Here is a 17,332-nt window from a genome sequence, read left to right as displayed (position 1 = left end):
TTTGAGTGTCCTCATGCGCCAGCTGCGTCTCCTTAAGTGTGTTTGGTCAGACCTGCACCTGTTGGTAGTTTGTTAACGTTTTTTGATTTTTTTTTCCTTACTGGTTACCACCTGGTTTGGGTTCTCCTTAAATTGCGCCTCGCAAATAGCAATTTTCGAGTTTTTCGCATTTTGCGATTTTTCTTGAATAGCGATTGCGATTATTTTGCGATTTCGCAAATTGATTCGCAGAAACCATGGTATCTTGCAAATTCAGATTCGCTAATGGGCTTCTTCCTGGATTCTGAGAATTTATTTGCGAACCCGCAATTTTACTTTAGCGAATTCGCAATTATATAGTTTTCACTATCAAGAATTCCTTTTCTTCAAATTGCGCTCGCAAATGCGAATTTGCAGCAATTGCGAGCGCAATTTGGCTTCATGAATCTGGCTGATAGTAATATGGGGTGAACATGGCCCCAGAAGCCCTGGGGACCACCACCTCCCCAGGGCTCAAACAATATAATGGAGGGGTTCCGGTGACAGGTTGTATGAATGGCTGTATGGGTGAGTGAATGGTGTGTGGGTGGTTGCACGAGTAAGTGGGTGGGTGTGTAACTGCTTCTATGGAGAAGTGAGTGGGTATATGAGTACTGGTACGGATCTATGAATGGGTTGTGTGGGTGTGTCAGTGGGCGTACAAGAGGTAAACACTGACAATTGTAGATGGCATCAGGGTGGAGGTAACCTGACTCCATGGGTGTAATATGGGAGTCTCTGAGGGACCCATTATGTGAAGAAAATCCTCAAAAACTCTTTGTTTTTTTCCATGTGCATGTGTGGATATTCGCAGATCCTTTGTAAGGCTCAGTGCGGCCCCTTGTGTACCACTGCAGCAGATTAATGAATTCTGCTGAAAATTTAAAAATATATACATATATATTTACATACTCACTTAGACACCAATTCACTCACTCACTCACTCACTCACTCACTCACTCACTCACTCACTCACAGACCAATTTAGACACTCACACACATACTCACAGACTTACTCAGAGGCTCACATACCTACTCACAGATCCACACAGAGACTCACACACCTGCTTACAGACCCACTAAGACACTTACACACCCTCTCAGAGACCAACTCACGTACTCACTCACAAAGCTACTCAAACTCTCTTGCACCTACTCAAAACTCACTCAGAGACTCATATCTCTACTCACAGACCCCCTCATACACTCACACACCTACTGACTGACACTCATATCCACTCACGAACCCTCTCAGACCCTTACACACCCACACACAGACCCACTCAAACACTCACATAACGACTAACAGATCCACTCAGACACTCTCATACCCACTAACAGATCTACTGAGAAACAGTCAAACCCTCTTACAGACCCCCTCAGATACTCATCTACCCACTCACAGACCCATTCAGACACTCATCCACCCACTCACATACCCACTTAAACACTCACACACCCACGGATAGATGCACATAGACACTCCCACCCACTGAGACCCTTACACACCAACCCACAGCCCCACACAGCCACTCAGACATCTACTCACAGACCCACTTAAACACTTGAACACCCATTTACAGACCCACTGCATCCACCCACAGAACCACTCAGACACTTGCATCCACTCACAGATCCACTCAGAGACTCACACATCCACTCACACATTGTCACAGCCTAATGACAGACCCACTCAGACACTCACAGACCCACTCAGAGACTCACAAAACCACTCAGACACTTATTCATCTACTCACAAGACCTGCATAGACATTTATGTCTGGCACTCATGCACCTACTCACAGACCAAGTCAGACACTCATGCAGCCATTCACAGACCCACTGAGAGAGTACCAGGCATTCTCACAGACCCACTCAAAGACCCAATCATAGACTCGCACACCCTCTCACAGACCCAGTCATACACTCATCCACCCACTCAGACACTCATGCACCCACTCACAGACAGTTCAAGTTCAAGTTCAAGTTCAGGGATTTATATAGTGCACTACTCACCCAGAGGGTCTCAAGGCGCTTGGGGAGGGGGGGGGATCATTTTTTGTCGAATAGCCAGGTTTTGAGTTCTTTTCTGAAGGAGATGTGGTTCTGTGTAAGGTGAAGGTGAGTGGGGAGTGAGTTCCAGGTCTTGGCCGCCAAGTAGGAGAAGGATCTACCTCCCATGGTGGATCTTCGGATACGCAGGACTGCGGTGAGGGCTGGATTGGAGGATCTTAGTTGGCGGGTGGGTGTGTAGAAGGACAGTCGAGTGTTGAGGCATTCGGGTCCTAGTTTGTAAAGGGCCTTGTGAGCGTGGGTGAGGAGACGGAACGTTATTCTCTTGTTGACGGGAAGCCAGTGGAGGTCTTTCAGGTGTCCGGTAATGTGATCTTGGCGAGGGATGTCCAAAATGAGTCTCGCTGATGCGTTTTGGATGCGTTGGAGTTTTTTCTGTAATTTGGCTGTGATTCCGGCGTATAGAGTGTTTCCGTAGTCCAGCCGACTCGTGACCAGTGCGTGGGTGACAGTCTTTCTTGTCTCGGGGTGATCCAACGGAAGATTTTTTTGAGCATACAAAGTACGTTGAAGCAGGAGGATGAGACTGTGTTGACTTGTCTGGACATCGAGAGTGAGGAGTCTAGGATGAAGCCAAGATTACGTGCGTGGTCTGTGGGTGTGGGTGCTGTGCCCAGAGCCGAAGGCCACCATGAGTCGTCCCATGCAGAGGGGGAGGATCCTAGGATGAGCACCTCCGTTTTGTCTGAGTTAAGTTTTAGGCGGCTGTGTTTCATCCTTTCGGCTACTTCTTTCATGCCTTCGTGAAGGTTGGTTTTGGCGGTGTTAGGGTCTTTAGTGAGGGAAAGGATTAACTGGGTGTCGTCAGCGTAGGAGATGATGTTAAGGTTGTGTTGGCGCGCGATGAATGCGAGTGGGCTCATGTAAACGTTGAAGAGGGTGGGACTGAGTGATGATCCTTGTGGTACGCCGCAGATGACTTTAGTGTCCTCTGAATTGAATGGGGGAAGTCGGACTCTTTGAGTTCTCCCAGCGAGGAACGAGATGATCCAGTCCAGGGCTTTTCCTTGTATGCCGATGTTGCTGAGGCGCTGTATAAGGGTGCTGTGACAGACTGTGTCGAAAGCGGCGGAGAGGTCGAGTAGAATGAGGGCCACTGTTTCTCCGTTGTCCAGTAGTGTTCGGATGTCGTCTGTCGCTGCAAAGAGGGCGGTTTCGGTGCTGCGTTTGGCTCGAAATCCTGACTGAGAGGGATCGAGGGAGTTGTTGGATTCAAGGAAGGCGGCGAGCTGGCTGTTGACGGCTTTCTCAATGACTTTGGCAAGGAATGGGAGGAGGGATATGGGGCGATAGTTTTTAAGTTCAGAGGGGTCTGCTGTGGGTTTCTTCAGGAGGGCGCTGACTTCGGCGTGTTTCCAGCTTTCTGGGAAGGTAGCAGAGTTGAATGAGCAGTTGATGACATCGCGGAGATGGGGTGCGATGGAGTCTGCTTTGTTGAAGATGTGGTGGGGACAGGGGTCGGTTGGCGATCCAGAGTTGATTGAGTTCATTAGGCGGATGGTGTCTTCAGTGGTGATTGGGTTCCAGGCGCTGAGGTTGTTGGATGGCGGTGAAGGTTCTGAGGGGGGTGGGGAGGATTGTTCGTGGGGAATGTTCTCGAAGCTGTTGTGAATGTCGGCAATTTTGTTGTAGAAGAAGGAGGATAACGAGTCGCAGAGGTTTTGGGAGGGAGTAATGTCGTTTGAGGCTGCGGTGGGCTTGGTGAATTCTTTGACGATGTTAAAAAGTTCCTTGCTGTTATGGGCGTTGTTGTCGAGTCGATCCTTGAATGCTGATTTCTTGGTGGAACGAATCAGTTGGTGGTGTTTGCGGGTGGCTGCCTTGAAGGTGGTCATGTTGTCGGTGGTTGGGTTTTTTCTCCATGTTTTCTCTAGGGTGCGGCATAGCTTCTTGGATTTCTTAAGGTCATCATTGAACCAGGGAGCCTTTTTGTTACCTGATTTGATCTGGTGGTTTTTCAGGGGTGCTAATTCGTCAGCGCTGTGAGTGATCCATTGCTTGAGTTTGGTGGCAGCTTGGTTTGGGTCCAATGAGAGGGTGGGGGGGTTTTGGTTGAGTGATGTGAGGAGTTGGTCGTGGTGATTTTGTTCCAGTTTCTTCGAGGAATAGGTTGTGGGTGGTTGTGGGTCGAGGTGGTTTTGTAGCTGAAGTGAACACAACTGTGGTCCGTCCAATGGAGAGCTGTGGTGTGATCGAAGGAAATGTGTTTGCAGGAGGTGAAGATAGGGTCGAGCGTATGTCCGGCTACATGGGTGGGGGAGTCAATCAGTTGTTTGAGTCCGAGATTGGCCAGGTTGTCCAGAAGGGTGGTGGTGTTGCTGTTTTCCAGGTGGAAGTTGAGGTCTTCTAGTAGAATGTAGTTCTCGGAGGCGAGGGCATGTGAGCTGATGAAGTCAGTGATGACATCGCTGAATTGTTTACGGGTTCCTGGAGGCCTGTAGATGAGGGTGCCTCTAAGTGTGGTCCTGGGGTCGGTGTGGATCTGGAAGTGGAGGTGTTCGGCAGTTGCAAGGATATCGTCGGAGCTGGTCGTGATTTTGATGGTGTTCTTATGGAAGATGGCGATGCCTCCTCCTGTTTGATTGGTGCGGTCTTTTCGGATGATCTTGTAAGCGTCCGGGATGGATAAGGTGATGTCGGGTGCTGATGATGCGTTCATCCAGGTTTCTGTAAGGAAGGCGATGTCCGGTGTCGCAGTGTCGAGTAGGTCCCAGAGTTCAGTGGCGTGTCTGTGGATCGAGCGGGTGTTCGGCAGGATGCACTTCAGGTGGTTAGGGTCGGGGCTGTGTTTGGAGGAAGTGGGTTTGGTGTGGGTTTTGATGCAGGCGTACTTGCATGAGTGGCAGGCGAATGGACCGTGGGTACGTCCTGGGGCAGCCTCGTAGCATTGTGGCGTGCGTCTGGGGTTAAGGGCTAAGAGGGTGGTGGCGGCATACGATATGCGGGACGGGTACGATTTGCGGGGGCCAGGGGGTCTGGTGCTGGGCGCGGTCCAGGTGCGGACGGGCGTAGACGGGCTTACCTTTGGCGCACCTTCGGCGCTCATAGGGCGCAAACGCTGCGCGTGAACGCTGCGCGCGGAAGCATCTGTCATATATGGATGGAGGAGGGGCGTGGGCGGGGCAGCTGGGAGGCGGGAGCGGGGTCAAGGGCCGGGCTGGGAGGCACAACAAACAAACAAACAACAAGATGGCTGCAAGCCACGTGAGGGAACAGGACGACATTGGGCACGATCTAACAGGCAATCGACTGGGCAGCACAATCAGGCAACAAATTGAAAAGCGAGTGTCACAGCAAAATAATAAGGCACAATACAAAGTAAATGACGGTCTGTTCAACAAGCGCTGCGGCGATTCAGTGCGCTCAGTTCTAGTAATAAGCGTTGCTATGGCAGTGCAAGGTAAGCGCTATGATACCACGTGTGGGGGGGAGCAGGGAGCAGCGAGGGAGCGACCGCTTCAGAGAGCCTCCGGACGCTGCCACTTGCAAACCCACTCAGACTCTCTCACACCGATTTACAGCCCCACTCAGACTCCCACACATACTCACCGACCCACTCAGACAATTACATACCCACTCACAGACCCACTCAAGCACTCACACGCCCACTCACAGACCCGTACAGTGAACCCAGTGGATGCAGATGGTCCGTCGCAGCCTAAGGTGGGAGATGACAGTCTGGGGCAAGGACGTCTTTAACAGCCAGCTGTCAAGGTAGGAGAAGACTGACACCCAGCAACCACCACCTGATGTGAAGGTAGCACTTTGAACTGAAAGTGCTTGTGGCCTTACCTAAATCTTCACCGGCTGCAGGAGGGGTCACGCTGCTCACAGTGACCAGACGCCAAGCTGCATCAGTTCACCGCGCCGCTGGGTCCCGGACGTTGTGGTCGCCCCCGCCGCCGTGCAGCACCATCACACGGCCGCGGAGAGGAGCAGACCACAACTCCCAGCTTGCCCGGGCCACTGCACCGCCCACTTCCTGCTGACAGCGCCAGGAGGCGCACAAAAGGAGACGGCTCCCGGAGTCGAGCGGGGGCCTTACCTAAATCTTCACCGGCTGCAGGAGGGGTCACGCTGCTCACAGTGACCAGACGCCGTGCTGCAACAGTTCACCGCGCCGCTGGGTCCCGGACGTTGTGGTCGCCCCCGCCGCCGTGCAGCACCATCACACGGCCGCGGAGAGGAGCGGACCACAACTCCCAGCTTGCCCGGGCCACTGCACCGCCCACTTCCTGCTGACAGCGCCAGGAGGCGCACAAAAGGAGACGGCTTCCTCCGCCTCGCGGACGCGCGCAGGCGGCACCGGGCGGAGCCCGGGCAGAGGGCGGGCCGTCTAAGGCCGTCCAAGGACGACCAGGGACGGGACGGGCCACGTCCCTTTCATCATGGGTAAGCGCAAACTGGCTACATCGGCGGCAGGCGAAGCGAAAGCTAAGGTGCCAAAGTATACAACCAGCATTATTACGTACTTAACAACAAAGGTGGGGGAGCTATCAACGCAGATCGCAGAGTCAGAGCGTGAGTTTGGTCTTGCTTCCAGTCCTGGGGCTGTCAACACATCCAATGCCTCTGTCATAAACTGTATTCCGCTGGAGCCTAGGGTCATCATTGAGTCTTGTAGACCCACCCTGCCACAATCCCCCACAGTTCTTCCATTCCCGGTTTTGCCTGAAACAGTGATACCATCATTCCCTATGACCCCGGGGGATGCAGGAAGGACTGCATTAAACCAGGCTGGGCCTCTACAGCCAATTTACGTAACTGAGGAGGGCATTTCGTCCTTACTGGAAAAACTGTTTACAGAAAGACTGGAAACCGCATTAATCCAGATTGCTTCCGACATCACTGAGACTCTGAAGGATTGTGTCAAGAGCCTTGTGGCAAAATGTGAGCGCATCAATGATGCCCTTAACACTAGGGCCCCCACTTCCTTTACACCTATGGCGCCATGTCCTACAGTTGTGCAGGTTTCTGCCCCTATGGTTGGGGGACCTTCCACAATTAGGTCGGCTGTCACCTCTATAGTGAACACCGATAACCCTGTTAAAAAAAAGGGAAAGTGGATAAGGGGATATATATTCCCATGACGGAGGCTGCTCCCAGTGTAAATACCTCTGTAAGGCCTAGAGGCCAGCAGGGGGTTGTGGCAAGAAGGGCACCCCCAATAAATCTACCTCCGGATGCAACACCTTTTGTTGCAATCTTGATTAACGTGCCTAAACTTGCAGATGGGGTGGTGGAACATCATGACACTCTTCTTAAGCATGTTAAAAAATGGTGTAATGCTAACTGCACGGGAGAAAGTAACATCGCCGACAACATTGTAACAAGTAGAAGGGTCAATTGGGTGGGCACAAGCAAGAAAGAGGTAGCTGGAGATTGTGTAATTGTAAATTTCAAATCTAGAAATGTCGCCAGCAGCCTCTTTTGGGACGACTCTCCTTTGGACCCTGTAGGAAAAGGTGTTCGAGCGATGCCCCTGGGCTTTTTCTACCCCCGAGTCTATAGACCAGGCGCTGCGGAGAACAACAAGTCGCATTTTACCGAAAACGCTTGGGCGGAGGACAAACTTATTTCACCTATGTTTGTTAATGATTGGGTGACAAAGCCCTCAAAGGGCAGTGGCCAAGCTAATTCTGTAAGGAACATTCCTTCAAATGATTTATTATTGTCAAATAGGTTCACGGCTCTAGCAGATAGAATAGATATTGAATGACTAGAGCCTGAGCTTGAAAACCTGACTGTCCCATGCCTAGATAATGCAGAGGCTACCACATCAGATGACATGGTTAATACTGCTTTAAAGGATCCTTTAGAATCAGGCAGGGGGCATATCAGGTTATTATCATGGAACATTGCGGGCTTACGGGCCAAACAGGATGACCCGATTTGGCTACAACAATTGAAGGAACACGATATAGTTGCCTTACAAGAAACTTGGTCTAAAGATACGGGTTTCTGGGTAGATGGTTATATTTCATTCTTTGTCAATGCGCAGAGTTCCACGGCAGGACGGGATAGAGGGGGTTTGCTACTTCTTGTTTCAGTTAATATAGTAGGGACTGTCAAAGAAATCCCCAGTTCCTCTCACTTTTTTCAGCTGGTGGAAATTCGTTTGGCAGACAAGAACAAGATTGTGCTTATAAATTGTTACAACTCCATGCAGGGGGGGCCCCCTAATTTTGTTTTAGACGGTTTTTCCTCCTTTTTAATTAATTACATGTCAAAACAAACCACTTTTGTTCAGTTAATTATGATGGGTGATTTTAATGTGCATCTGTGTGAGTCTCATTGCCAGATTGTAGATGATACCGGTCCAGATCACACATCGTTGCCACATTTTGAACATAGCCCTAAGGGTGTGGCAATGGAAAATCTGTTATCATCAAATGATTTATATGAACCTGGGTTCTCAGATCCAACAAACCGTGTGGTCACGTATAATGCAAGGGGAAGTGAATCGATTATCGATTACTTTTTTATGTCCCCGGGGCTCCTACGCTATGTATTGTTCTATAATGCAATTGTAAGCGGTGTTCAGTGACCACAATCCGGTGTTGTTAGTTTTGGACGTTCTCTCTGGCTTGTGCAAAGGGGATCTGAGGGCCACCTCTGCAAGGGATGTAAGGAGTAGAGACCAGGGAAGGCGTCTTAAATGGTGTAAAGTTTGCCCAGAGGACTTTCATGGTCTAATTGAGCAATACATGGCAGTAGAAATTGAGAAATGTAGGGATGGAGAGAGGAGGGGGAAGGAGGTAGTTAGTGCCTTTGAAGCTATCTGTGCCAGAGTAGAAAAAGAGCTCACAGCTAAACCAAGGAGGGGTCCTGCCCCAGTGTTTAGGTGGTTTGATCGCACTTGCTCCAAGGCACACTCAGCTTTGTTGAAAGCCCTTAAACAATCCCCTAGAGATAGGTCTTTGGTGGCACAGCTGAGAAGAGAATATGCTATGGCGGTTAAATCGCGAAAAAAGGCCATCAAAGATGAAGCATGGGATTCTTTAATGGATTCTACAACCCTTAAACAAAGTTCCAAATTCTGGGCCATAATTAATAATCCTTTATTTGCTCAAACAAATAACATAGATCTTGAAATAAATATCCCTCAAGCGGACTGGATTAATCATTTTTCTAATATATATGGCTCAAATGAAATAGTTGAGGCATTTACAATGCCCTACTCCCCAACCTCTCCTACTAAGTTAAATTTTAGTAAATCAGAAGTAGAGCTGGCAATTTTAGGCTCTGCTGCTAATAAAGCTCCGGGTTCAGACGGGGTCCCTCTGGACCTCTACAAACTTAACCCTGAGATGTGGGCTGAGATCTTAGCTAATGTTTTTAACTGTGTGCATGAGGGGGGGTTTGCCAAAAACTTGGGCATGCTCAATCATAGTACCCATTTTTAAAAAGGGCCAAAGATGTGACCCCAAGTGTTTTCGACCAATTTCTTTATTGGATTCTTCCATGAAGATCTTGGGCAAAGTTTTGCTAGCCAGAATTAACAGTTGGTCTCTAGACAACGATATTTTAACAGATGCCCAGTACGGGTTTCGTGCAGGCAGAGGAACAGAGGACCAATGCTTAAATCTTCATTTGATAATTTCGAAATATACTACTGCAAAAAAGGGGTCAATTTTTGTTGCTTTTATGGACCTGTCCACAGCCTTTGATTTGGTTAATAGAGCCCGGCTGTGGACCCTGTTGTTAAAATTGGGACTCGATCCTCCCCTTGTATATTTTTTGGCAGAACTCCACAAGGATCTAAAAGCTTCTATTAGAATGGACCAAGAAGGTAATCGTACAGCTTGGTTAAAATCAAGTAGGGGCGTGCGGCAGGGCTGCATTCTTGCTCCCATGCTGTTCACTCTTTATATAAATTCATTAGAGAAGACTCTTTTAACTGCTACCTTGGACACTCCGCGTGCAGGGAATACTCGTATCCCTGTTCTCCTGTACGCGGATGACGCAGCTCTGATAGCTAGGACCCATTTAGGTTTGCAAAGACTTTTAAATTCTTTTAATAATTTTATGTCTTCACTTGACTTAGTGATAAACAACTCCAAATCTCACGTCATGGCTTTTGGGGCTGTCAAAAATAATTCCAAGCAGTTCTATTGCAATGGTGACGTGATCACTAATGTCAAAATTTTTACTTACCTGGGTGTAATCTTTGACACCAAGGGAAGCTGGTCTCCCCAAATCATTGCTAAAACTAAAGCAGTTAGGAGCTCAGCTAATGCTATTTTAAGTTTTTCTAGGAGACTGGGTGGGAAGCCAACTGGTGCTTTATTAAACCTGTATAGGGCGAAATCTGTGGCAATAGCCAGGTATGGCTCAGGTCTGTGGGGTTATGTGAATGGTGAATCTATTCAAAGGGAAGAAAACAAGTTCCTTCGATCCATTTTAGGGCTTCCCCAATCTACAGCCACGTTTTCAGTTCACCAGGAACTTGGTCTAGGGTATATTTCTGACACCCTTTTAATGTCTCCTATTTTGTTATGGATAAGGACCTGGACCAACAACAACTTAAATTTGAATCATAAAATACTGGCGGACTGTTTAAAATTGGATAATTCTAAAAATATTGCTTGGCTATCATACATTCATAAGTGTTCTTCGGACCTTGGTCGTCCTGATATTTTTTCGGTCCCTCAAGGTCTAAAGAAATCTGATCTAGATTGGGTTAAGCTCAATTTTACCAAATTGAAAAATGTGGAAAGGGAGGAACGCCAACTGATTAAACCCACGGTCAGAGCCCATTTCCTGACCATTACCTGCCTTACTATACAACCGTACCTTACCATTGTTAACATCCCTTTTCACAGGTGGCTTCTGGTTAAACTCCGGTTTAACCAGATCTATACGGTCCTTTGTGATAGTCAAGGCTGGTATAGGGAGGAGGATGCCCCTGTCTGTAATTGCAACAACTTTTCAACGCAAGATAATATGCACTTTATGTTGTTCTGTCATTTTTTTACTGTGCCCAGACAGAAATACCTGGTACCTTTATTGAAGGATAAAGCCTTCCATCAGGCAAAACCTGCCCTCCTGTATCTCCAATTATTGGATTCAGCTTTGGCTATGTTTAGCGTGGCCAATTATCTTGTTGCTGCTGTTAGGATCAGGAGGAGACGACTTAAAATGTAACATAAGGGTTTTGCACGGAAGGATGAAATAGATATTGTTTTTTGTACCTGTAAATTTTTAGCCAAATATTTATTCCTCTTTAGTTGTATTTTAAATTGTGAATATATAAATTACTATTGGTGTTGTTTTTTAACTGTTTTTAAACTGTGAATATATAAACACTATTGACCCATTGATCTATGTAATTTCTCATGAATTTGTATTGTCCCTTTTTTGTGATTGTAGAATGCTTTTATGATTTTTAACTAAATCGAATAAAGTGGTTTTTGACATTGACTTTGACTTTGACTTTGACTTTTACTTTCAACCACAGGTAACTCCAAGATCGGGATGTGAAAATACCCATCCTGCAAGTCCCTCACTACCAGCCAGGCTCCTTCTTCTAGGGCAGACCAAAACAGGGCCAACGTGAGATTCATAAACTTTTTGTTTTTGAAGAAGTAGTTGAGGGCTCTCAGATCTAGGATAGGGTGCAGGCCCTTTTCCTTCATCAGGGACAGAAAGTAGCAGGAATAATAACCACAGCCAACTTCTGGCTCAGGAATACACTCTATTGCTCCCTTGGCCAAGAGATTCATGACTTACTCCTGAAGCAAAGTCAGGTGATCCTTCATCCGCTAGCCATAAGTTGGAGGCATGAAGAGAGGGGTATTCTAGAAGGGGAGGGAGTAGCCCCTTCAGACTATCTGGAAGACCCACCTGTCCAAGGTGATATTCTACCAGTGGTGGAGTATGGCTGATCTTGCCACCAACTGGCTGCCCATTATCTTGAAGTTCCAGACTAGGAAGGTTTGGAGGCAAAGGTTGCAAGAGGTGGAAGACTAGTCTGACCTCTGGCTGCCAGATTCACCGTTCGGAACGAGCCACGCCCACGGCTGCACAGAATTTGTTGAATATGCACAGTCTTGTGGCTGGGATATACTGGCACAGCTGAAAGCCCCTTCCTTAGCCAACAAAGGGGAGAATTGCAGGCTGGGGACAAGTGGCCACTAAGAGGCCAAGGACTTGGCTAGAGCCTGTGAGTCCTTAAAGCGCTCCAGCATCATGTCTGCCTTGTCCCTGAAGAGACGGGTGCCATCAGAGGGTCTGTCCATGAGAGAGGCCTGGACATCACTTGGAAAAGTCAGAAGTTCTCAACCAGGCATGGGGTCAAACAGCTACCATCGACGAAATCGGTCTGCCCAGCGAGTCGATCGTGTCAAGACAAAAAATGAATGGCAAACTATGCTTCTTCTCTCCCATCTGATACTGCTTGGAAGAGGGTAGTCCAGGCCTCCTCAGGAACCTGTGGCAGCACATGTGCAGCAGTTTCCCACAAAGTGTGGGAATAACAGCTCAATAAACATGCAACGTTCACCAATAGCAATGCAAGGCTGGCGGAAGAAAACATTTTTTTACCCCAGATATCCAGCCTCTTGCATTCCCTATCGGGAAGTGGAAGGGAACGTGCCTTAGGAGGTAAAGTCTCAGACCACCAAGCTCTTGGGGTAGGGTGGTTGGTGAGGGGAATTAGGGTTACCCGGTGCAAGGCGAGGGCAGCAGGCAGTTGTCCTATTTACAGAAGCCCCTGTGTTGGTCTTGGACCAGGTTTACAGTAGGACATCAGTTAAGGCCTTGTTGAAAGCCAGCAAGGGTTCCAAGGAGGACAGACTAGGCTGCAGGACCTCTTGCAAGATATTCATCTTGACTGCGATGGAAGGGAGCTGAAGGCACAGGACCATAGCTGCCCTTCGCACCACCAACGCATATGATGCTCGCTCCTCCATAGCCACAGTAGGGGGAGAAAGATGGCCAGAATCAAGAAAGGTACCTAGTCTGATGGCCTCACCGAATTCCTAATACCAGTCCATTTCTTGATAAGGCTGGTCTTGTAAAGGGTCCTGAGACCCCTCTCAATCTTCCTCTATTCTTCGTCCTTCAGAAAAGGCCTGAGGAAGTGACCTAGAACATAAGGGTTCTATCAGAGTTGGTACACACCGATCTGGCTCTGGATAATTGAGGATAAGAATGGGGGTCGCAGCAGGACTACTCCAGGGAAGGTTGCAGTGGTATGACCAGCTTCTGTCTGGATCCACTTGGGTTCATCTGCACCGGGGCCAGAGCTGTAGAACCCAATGCATCCCCCTCTGAGCCTCCGGGGCACAAAAGCGAACCAATAGATTCTGGACATCCAAATATAAGGCACATGGCATCATAACATTTCTTGGGCTAGACGGGGTCACTACAGCACCTGGAAGGCTGGGAAGCATGAAGCCGACCCAGTGCAGGTGTTGAGGAACAAGGCCTAGAGCGCCAAGACTCCTGCATCGAGTCGACCAACACACGAGGGAGAGGTCGAAGCACAGTTCGACTTCTTATGCTTCCTGTGCTTCTTACCTGGCTGACTCAATGACTTCAAGTGGGAAGACGAGGACTTGGGACTCCCGGAATGGTGCCCAGACTTTCCTCTTGACCACGACGGGATCTCCAGGGAGAATGTTGGAGTGCCAATTGCCAGGCCACAAGCAGCTGTAGGGACCTCTCCCTCAAAGCTTTCGGAGCCATGGTCCGGGAGTCGGGACACTACTTCGAGTCGTGATCGCGCTCCATGCACCAAAGACAAACCAGGTGTGGAACCATCATCAACATGGCACAGTGACAAGCATTGCACGGCTTGAAACCAAAAGTCTTCTTTGACACGAGGAAAAAGCCAACACAACAAAAAGTGGTTGACAAAATGTTGAATAAAGCCTGTCAAAAAGTGAGAGAGGGTAGCTCTCTACACAGAGCTGCACTGGCTGGCATGGAAAAAAAAAGAACTGCCGTCAGCACGCCAAGGTGGTGCCTATATAAGTGACGCAGACGTTGCAACAGCACAGACGACAACATCACACAGAGCTGACTGACACCACCTACCAGTTCACAGTGGAATTGCACAAAGCAAAATCTTCCGGATCCAGCCTGGCACGTGGGAAATTCAAAGGCAGTTAGATGTCACTATCAGATATTGCTCATCACTCCATCTTTTTTTCATAGTAATGCAATCAGTGGACTGTATGGCCAGTACTGAAAATGTTAAACTAAGAAGAATGTTTCATGATTTCATTCTGTGTGTATTATCCTTTAAACTGAATCAGCCCATCAACTTGATATTGATTTAGTTAGATTGAGGTTTGCAATGAAGGAGATCATTTCAGCGTTCATCTGCAGACTTAATCTATGCTTGTCCCCAAAAATCTTTTAAAAATAACATCCTGTGTATCCTGTAGTGGAACATCATGTTTGCATCAGATCTATTTGAAAGCCAGTTCACCCTTTCATCGTTATGCTTGTCTTTTATATTTTTTGTGTGCATTTTTATTTCCTATTATGGGAATTATTGTTTGCTTATGTTGCTTCTTTGCATTTGGTCTTTAATTTGCTCTAGTGCATCAGAATTTCAAGTGTCATTCAAAAACTTAGTTTGCCATTTGGCCGAAAGGGACCAAAAAAATCCACAGATGCTTATGTGTAATGTTACATGTACTACTGAGTGGGTTAGGATAGTGGTGACTGTAAGAGACCTATGGAGTTGGACACAAATGAGTGTTCTTGGTAAGAGAGCCCAAGATAATTTTGTGAAGTCAAGTTCTTGTTGGCATCTTTTATGTTGGATAAGCTCTCCAATAGGCAGCATCATCTAGTGTAAAAACAGAATATAACCAGAACATCCTAATAGGCGGCCAACCTCAAACATTGGCAATGTGTCACTCGTTATAGTATGAGATTTTAAAAGCACATCATTTTCAGTTATTTACACTTTCAGATAGGTCGTGCACACAACAACTTCCATATTGGTGCGGTGTTTCCTAAAGTGACTGTACTGATGTGCTGTCATAGTTTTTAAACCACGCATTTCAGTTTCTACCTCCTTCTCCCTCTATCCTCTCCCATACATTAACCAACATTTATTAGTTGTGGTCCCTGCACAAAGCATTGTTTTTATTTACAAATAGTTAAAAAGACTGATCCAACTGTGCTCCTTATGAGTGTATTGAATAATGACTTAACAAACTATTAGGGGCCAGACTTACAAGAAGGTGCCGCAGCATGGCACCGCAAGCCCTTAAACTGCGCCACGCTACGACACTTTCAGTGCACATGAATGCGACATATTTACAATGTTATGTTGCATTCCTGTGCTCTCCCCTGTGCTAGTGCACAAACAGCTGACATGCGCTTGCGCAGGCACTCTTGCATCATGGTGCAAGGATGCCTGCGTCATGGGGAGATAGTTTTTGTAAAAACAATCACTACAGGCATTTTCCTCTTTCAATGCGTGCTGAAGAATGCAGTACGCATTGAGAGAGGAAAAAACAAGGAGAAATTAAAACACCTCCTCGTTGCGCCTCGCTACACCACCCATAAGGTCGCATAGCATACTGACGCATTTCCAGGTTCACTCCCAGGTTAAATCTGGAAATGTGTCTTGTTCCATGGGTGTTGCGCGGAAACACCTACAGCAACACCAATGGAATGCCCTTGTCACACAAAGTGCTGTGTGTAAAGGGGCAGTATTTACAAGGACAGGAAAAGCCATGCAGGGTGGCTTTTCCTGTCCTTGTAAATATGGGGCAGTCAAATGAGCTGTCAGTGCGTCACAAAAAGTGATGTACTGGCAGCACAAGGGCCTTGTAAATCTGCCCCTTTGTATTTAAGAAACTCTAATCATTTTTAGGTCTTGGCTAGACAGCGTATTGTGTTCTATCTGTAGGCTTACAGCTGCCCAGCTCCTACTATTGGTAAACTTCAGCATTGCTCTCATTTTTTTTGATGCCATTCGTCATGGCATGTGGGCGTCATGGCCTCTTCTTCTGTTTGGCTTTTGCATCCCACATGGACAAAGTACAAGTTTCCTTTCATTGCTCCCGGTTTGCAGATCTATTTTCTCTTTGTTTTCAAGCACTCCATAGGAGTACTTGTGTTTTTAGGCCGTCTATCATGTATTCATACACACATACCACTAAAATGCATGCACGTGTACATACACAAATGCATTTATTTAAAAGTTGTTAAAACGCGAACAGCACATGTTTCTTTTTTGCATGATCTAATGGTATTGTAGTGCTCACTCGGTCATCCATCTTGCCATATCACAAAAACAAGCCAATGGTTTTGGACTTCTTTAAATGCTTACCAGTTACATTACACAATGACACATTCATTGTTGTTATGAATCCTGCTTCAGTTCAGGTTTTTTCCCCATCATTGCTTGCCCATCTCCCCATCCCCTCCTGCTTCCCTTCTTGACTCATCTCCCTGCTACCTCCCTCGTGGCTGCTGCTTTTGTTTTTGCACGATATGATGGTATTGGAGCACATATTCCGTCCCCCATCTTGCCATAGTGCTAACACCAGCAAGTATTAAAGCGCTTTCAGTGCTCACTTCCATTCCACAATGACATATTCATTGTCACAGGCAGGGGGAAGAGTAAGTGATTTGCCAAGAATCGCAAATTGTTCAGCAGACCCAGAGATTCAAACCTGGTTCCCAAGTTCCCCTGTCAGCAGCTCCGCCCATTATGCCACACCATCATGTTATTTCAAAGCTCCGCAACTGTTTCTCACTATCAGTTCCATATTTGTTCAGCAAGACCCTGTCAATATCGAACAAGCATTGGCAAAGCCAATGGATCTCAGCAATGCCTGAGCTATTGGCCTTGTCAATGCGAATGTCTTTTAGCATGTTGTCTAGCAGCACATCTCATGTTCAGCATGGCTGAAATTTACTGTAAAAAGCACTAAGATGTGGCCAGCACAGGCCACTTCATAGTGCTTTTTTGTTTTAGAATGGGCAGGACAATAAACTCAACATGGGGGGGGGGGGGTAGAGACTCAGTGTCGGTGCACCATCCTGTGATTCTGGGCTTTCAATAACTTTCAGCCATGCTGAACAGCAGATATGTTGCTAGACAACATGGCTAATAGACATTCACATTGACAAGGTCCATAGCTTTGGCTTTGCTGAGACCTTTTGGCTTTGCCAATGCTTGTTCCAAGAAGCTTTCCCTCGAAGTTGTACCCATGTGACGCACCAGTGAATATGTTACAGCAGCAGTTGTGAAGATATTAATTTT

At 47.4% G+C, this 17,332-nt stretch overlaps 1 protein-coding gene across 1 annotated transcript in view; it reads right to left on the bottom strand.

Annotated features, from left to right (window-relative positions):
* Positions 1-17,332, bottom strand: part of CFAP54 (cilia and flagella associated protein 54) — a 2,285,874-nt gene that overhangs the window by 596,899 nt on the left and 1,671,643 nt on the right. The window lies entirely within an intron of this gene.

This window comes from Lissotriton vulgaris, chromosome 1_1 (genome assembly GCF_964263255.1).
Source record: "Lissotriton vulgaris chromosome 1_1, aLisVul1.2, whole genome shotgun sequence".
NCBI lineage: Eukaryota > Metazoa > Chordata > Amphibia > Caudata > Salamandridae > Lissotriton > Lissotriton vulgaris.
The sequence above is the reverse complement of the archived record's forward strand: the minus strand, read 5'-3'. Positions and strand labels throughout refer to the sequence as shown.